Below are 6,373 nucleotides of genomic sequence, written 5' to 3' on the forward strand. Positions count from 1 at the left end.
TTTCGTCAAACGTTGGCCAACACGCAGATTCAATAACAGGTTTCTATATACAACTGTCACTGCCTACAAGTGATATCCCAACGTCAACATAAAGCAAAAAAAGAAATAAGTAACTTCGGGAGATATGCTTAAGCCTAGAGTTAAGTTGGATCTGTATGATAGCTAAATAAAGATTTGCGCTTGGTATTATTGAAAGAGTGTTATAATACAGTGAGAAGTGTTTGATAACATCAAACTGACTGGTAAGGATCCGTACATATTCCAATCGCTTCGAGCGAACGGAGCTATCTAACAATTCGATAGACGAAACGAAGTAATCCTTATTCACGACAATGTTAGCCCGTACGTGGAAAAGGTTGTGAAAGTTGCTCTGCCAGAGCCTAGGTAGGAGTAGTGACTGTCCTAATCCGTCGAGCTTAAAATATTTACTCGCGCTTGTTGGCTGAAGTTGTCTTGTAATAGTGGATAAATGACTTCTCACCTCGAAGGATCGGCTGAGGAGTTCCGCTGCTGGGTAATAATGATTTGGCAGGGACGTTTGTTAGAAATTGAAAGCGTGAAACTTTTTCTTGTTATGACGTCGCACGTTAATGTCGGGATTCCTATTGCTTTCGTCGGCTGTGACGTGAAGACCTCCGTGACAAAATTGCCATTTCAGTATACCTTTATATATGCCTTTACCAATTCCCATTGCGGACTAACGCGTTTGTTTACTTTCAACTGTAAGATAACGAATTTCTCGAGGCAATGAAAACAAGAAATCAACGGGCAAGACTGATTAAGAGGATTACACTAAGCCAGTCGCGCTACGTAATTTGCCTTTCTAGACGAGTAACTATTACGTTCGCTTGTGTTTTACCCATAGTCGGTCAATTAATGGTTGGTAACGTGAACAGATACTGTAGAAAATCGTTGAAGAATGGCGCCATCGTTTAACTGTAGACTGAAGGATTGGGTTAAACTTGACCATGTAGACGGTCATCGGCTCAACCGGCATTACTGTGGCGCAAAGAGGTGTGTCTGCTTTTTCGTTTCTGTGCTTTGAATTGGAATTAGGGCTAATCTGAACATTTCGAAGACGACTACCTCGGTTACCTTCTGAAACTAGCACATAAAATCAATTCGCCAGCTTGCGCACACTAGGACCTAGGTAATGTATCTTGATGGAATTGTGGAAATCGAAATTGCTCTCTACTTTGGATCATTATAGAGAAGAAGATGTATGAATATATGCATGGATAAATATGTAAATATATAGGAATACGTCCCCCAACAGGGAAACGCTAGACCGACTGCGTTGTTGATTTAAACATGCTACAGATAATTAAGATATTTGAAATGGCTAGTTACTCGGTGCTAGCTTGAAAAAGAGATCAGCGTGAAGTAGTTTGGCTCAACGGCTTTTTGTGCTATAGAACTGTGCATTCATATATATATATATATATATATATATATATATATATAGGGGAAGAAATAGAGGGAAAGGGAACTGCGCCGTGTTGTACTTCTAACACGGTAAAGTATGCCAAAAGTATTCTGTAAGAAAGGGGTAAGTATTAATGCTAAAAAAGCCATAAGAGACTTCGGTACACTCACATACATAAAAAGAACTCGAAACGATGTAACAGTTCGAGCTCGTCGGCGTGCCGGTAAAATCTCACGCATTTTTTTTTGTGAGAGATACGGAGCAGTGGCAATGTTTGGGTAGTAGATATCTGTAGTAAAACTGCACGACACATACGGAGCCAGTATACAGTTCTGACATAAAAAAAAACAAGGAAGGTCTAGTTGGCGTAATAAGTGCTAGAAACTGAGCCTTTTACAGGTTCCAATGTGACAAACGACAACGGGAAAACTACACGTCGTGAAGTTTCTTAATTTCTTGGATAGAGCCACGTTTAACGACGTAAAGGTAGGCCACTACTGTGATTCTAAGATTATTTTACAACGCTGATAACAATACTCAATCCAAGGTGAATGTTTTACCAACAAACAAAAAAATACAGCTGAAGACGCTGCACGAGCCACTCTTCCCTTTGCTGGGTTTCAGGTCAACAGGAGTAAATGTTACGTATGCCTTAAATTGTAATTAATCATCAAGTAAAGCATTCGAACCGTAACGGCTTATTCAGATAGGACTGATAACCCCCAGCAATGTACTTCGCCAAAAACAATTTGTCTTCTTTCGACGGACATAATTAAATACTGATTCGACAGTCATTATCTAACGTAGGCCCAATAACGGAACGAAGCGGGATGTATAGGGCATCTTCGCATGCAGCCGTTGCTATTCGAAAATCATGCATTGCTTAATCTCTCTCTACTTTGAAATAAAACTAACAGGAGTTTATCAAATAGAAATCCCGTTTGTTCTATTAGTCAATTGGTCATCTAACGTAATGATTTCATTCATTGCAATCTTTTAACGACACCGTTTCAGTTAGTCGCCATACGCGTACATACGAAGTGTCCCAAGTCGATCGGTCATCCGTATATTTTAGACCAGCTGATATCTTTGAGGGGGCATGCGCCATCGAGTGAAGTCGTCTCGTACCGTAATCATACGTACCGTTGTTTAGTTCATCGTTTGTATGCATGCATGCATGCATGCAAATGCCACTGCAACAAAGTTTTGCTATATATATATAGATAGAGAAATGTCCCTATTAGATATGAATGATTGTTGTCATGTCGGCCCTAGAAACGATTCACGGTCGCGTACGACCGCTCACTTATCGCATCGCAATGCTCGTATCGTTCACAGCCGCACTACTGTTCCTTAACAATGTACGTAACTTGAATTGATTGCTACTGGAGTTTAGAGGAAAGCTTTGTGTACAGCATGCACACATATGCATTCATCTCAGACTAGCTGCCGCAGCAGCTGAAAATGACGACCAAAACAGATCAAGCAACAGCGTCAGGCCCTTCAACGCTGGCAGTGTGGCCCTGATTTCATTGTGAAAAGCAATAATTATTAAGCCAACAGTGATTTTGACGGCCCATTGCTTTGTTTCTACATGCCAATGAAACGAATCGTTCTATTAGAAAAAATGCAAGTATACATCAACACCGATCCCTTACGATTGTAAGAGGGGATGGCTTTCATCTCCATTATTATTTCAATACTATCTCGTCGATGTAACCAGCGGAAATACATATTAAAACAGTAAAGATAACTAGGAAAAAGGCGCGACTGGGCTATATATAGGATAGTTCTAAAGGTTTGATAACTAAATGGGTGGACCGATTGAATAGATAGCACCACCGGAACTACAGGAAAAGTTACCGGCGAAGTCGTCATCCGTAAAGGCGATCTCTTCAGGCAAAGTAAATGAAAGTACCACATCATACTCACTAAATGCCGTTCAACTTTTATCACTCGGAACATCCATACGTAGACTGCAAGCCTGGAGGGCGTCGACATTGACCCATTTGCCTCTACGTTTGACATTACTTTCAGTTAGCCTTGACCCTTCGCCGGCACGATTTCTCTGTCATAATTAAATGACCATAGGAATATTTTCTATAAACTTCAGAGTGTTTCATTTTCAATGGACATGGCGGGTACAAACGGAGCCTACTAGAGTGTGAATCCTCTAGAATTAAAGTTGGCTAGATAAATATAGTATAATTTAGTTCAATTTACGAGCGAACACGTGTAATCCGTAACGTGGATTTCATTTCTTCGGGTACGCCCAAAAAGGTAATTAAGTCAGCTTTTTGCTTCCAACGGTTGGGTTGACTGGATTTGGAGAAAAATAATTTCATGATCCTACCTAGACTCACACGTCCTGTTACCTCTCTTCTATTCCCACCAGTCCATGAGGAAGTTCAGTGTACAGAGGGGCCAATCCCACGTAATAATATTCGAAGACAATTAAGCGCTCGTTTGAAACGTGAATTGGGCAAGAACAGAGGCAGATCTATCTCCATCGATCCTATCGCTACCTATTTTCCAGTAGTTCGCATGACATGCCCACAAGCATTGCTGTCAATGTATAGATCATTGGCGCAAATATCAATAGGGAAATGTCTTCAGGCATTCTTGGGGCCTTGGTACAAGGTCGATAAGATGGTAAAGTTTTTAAATTCAACAAATATAATCCGACGAGCAAAATGTATATACTGGCATAAAGATATACATAAAAATACACTGAAATTAATTAATTTATCCCTTAAGGATATCCAAGGAATAGAGTCAGATCTTATATAATGTTGGATTTCCATAAATTTCCTAGTTAACAAACGTTAATACGCTATTATAATTTGTCAGTAGGCCAAGATGTAGTTGTTACAAAGCCAATGTAGCCACGATAAAGTCTTGTAACGAAGTGAACGGCGAAATATTAAATTGTACTTTTACGTTTAAATATGCTACTAGCGATATCTGGGCTAAATGTGCAAGGAAAAATATGAAAATTAACCCATTAATAAGATACTCATAGTGGTATATGAAATTTTGATTCGCCTACCTACTTTACACGTCGATTTAAACCAAAATTAAATTGTGGCTCAGTCTTATCCTTATTTATTCATACCTCATGTACGCTTACGCATCTTTAATACATTTTTCAAAAGCTGTACTGCCGTCCTGGGCAAAAGCGAACGGGATGATTCTTTCAGAGAGACCAGAGGACGTTCACGATTTTAATTCGAGTTGTTTCTAATTTACCCGAGATTAGGATGACAGTGACAACCCGCGTGACAGTCTCAACAAGCTTACATGAAGCTAAAAATTCACCCAGAAAGTTCCTAATGCTAAGAGAGGGACTTACGGGACCCCAGATGAGAAGAAGGTTTCTGCTAGAAACGATGGCCAAGAGAACAGAGCAAGACGAAGTTCTTCGCAGGAACAGTGTATCTATAGGGGTCTTGTTTGGCAAAGTACAGTTAGAACAACGCAAATCCCAGCAGTGGAGCCCAAAAGTCGACATGATTTATACGCCGCTATGGTTAACATTCTAATGACGAGGCACGCCTACCTGTGGTAGTCTTTTTTAGAAATTTTATAGAATATCCTAGGTATTCGTATATGTATATGAGTACAAATTACCGTGTCGTTTGTACTCAAAGTGGCTAACAGAAGATGCAAAAAAGAGAGTGAGATGGGCTAGGACCAACCCGAAATAATCACATCTGGCTTCGACTTGCGTATATTACTTAACTAAAAAACTGACCTTGCTTTTATCTTTTAGTATTCACGCTCGTAAGACATGTGTTCTGTTGAATTAGTTGAGTCTATTCTGAGCTAAACTTTTTCCTAGTGTTTGAAACACGATTGGTGATTACCCTCCCATTTATATCTGTACAAGCACCTAGCGGTTTTCCGTCTATCCACCGTCGACTGGCACAGGTTACTTTGCACCGTCGAGTTACTAGGGAAATTGTCTACCTTATTGATCTTTAAGCGTTAAGAATCCTAAGAGTTTGCTTTATAAAACAGCTGGTTTTTACAATCGTATCTCGTCACGCAGCTGCGATCGAAACATTTTGAGGCAAAAACGCAAAAGGTATATATCTACCAATAGCAGGAGTTAGGCATGTCCGTAAAGTAGTTCTTACTGTTACTACCAAACAGTAATTATACATTAGTTAGGGGGCTTACCACGACATTTTGGCAAACCTTGGCGCTCACTTTTTAAATTATTGGCTAAATTATTGGCGGTAAATAAAATTCGGCGAGCCGCGGAGTCTCAAAATTACAAAATTTAAAATACATACAGAAAATGACGACTACTCCATAGAAGTCATTTGGTTTGGATCACGTAAACACGATAATAATTATGATACAGGGAATAAAATAAAATTGAGCCATTTTTTAATAAACTAAATGTATGACGACCGAGTTCAATCAAGGAACCATTTCGAATCTACACGGTTTGCTTACAACGGCATCTGTTGCGACCCATGACATCATTTCACTCGTATAACTTGTAATACGTACGTAGATCACCGTCAAAATTTGTGTCGCTTTGACAAATACCAAAACTGCTGATTTAGTGGTCACCATACGGTTAGATCTCTACATACGGAGGCCCGTATGACCTGGTTTATAAAATAGCTTGGTAAAAGCTACAAGATACATTTTGTGGACAAGTCATGAAGAGAGAAGATCAATGTTAGATGAGGCCGGCAATTGCAGATACCTTAAGGCATATTATCGGCCAGTTGACACGGAGAACCATCACTGGAAGTTCTGATAGCTTTTTTACTCTTAACCAAGCGCTCGTGCAGAGCGACAGCTTAATATGATCGAACACAAGCAACGAAATATAGACAGGCAAAACTATACAAAAAGTTGAACTCTGTTGTTGAAACCGTAATAATGTATGTTATATTATATACATACATACATACATACATACAGTAC

The 6,373-nt window shown here is 39.6% G+C and overlaps 1 long non-coding RNA gene across 2 annotated transcripts; it reads left to right on the top strand.

The window, feature by feature from the left end:
* Positions 1–286: 286 nt before the first annotated feature.
* LOC111270351 (uncharacterized) lies at positions 287–3,533 on the top strand. Of its 2 annotated transcripts, XR_015314926.1 has the most exons (5): positions 287–514; positions 866–1,014; positions 1,826–1,912; positions 2,441–2,565; positions 3,263–3,533. It is a non-coding gene; the product is annotated as an uncharacterized LOC111270351 (long non-coding RNA). The 2 variants fall into 2 exon arrangements; XR_002686266.2 differs by having other exon boundaries at positions 2,441–3,533.
* The last annotated feature ends 2,840 nt before the right edge of the window (positions 3,534–6,373 follow it).

The sequence above is a fragment of the Varroa jacobsoni genome, unplaced genomic scaffold, assembly GCF_002532875.2.
Source record: "Varroa jacobsoni isolate VJ856 unplaced genomic scaffold, vjacob_1.0 scaffold_1467, whole genome shotgun sequence".
NCBI classification, from domain to species: Eukaryota; Metazoa; Arthropoda; class Arachnida; order Mesostigmata; family Varroidae; genus Varroa; species Varroa jacobsoni.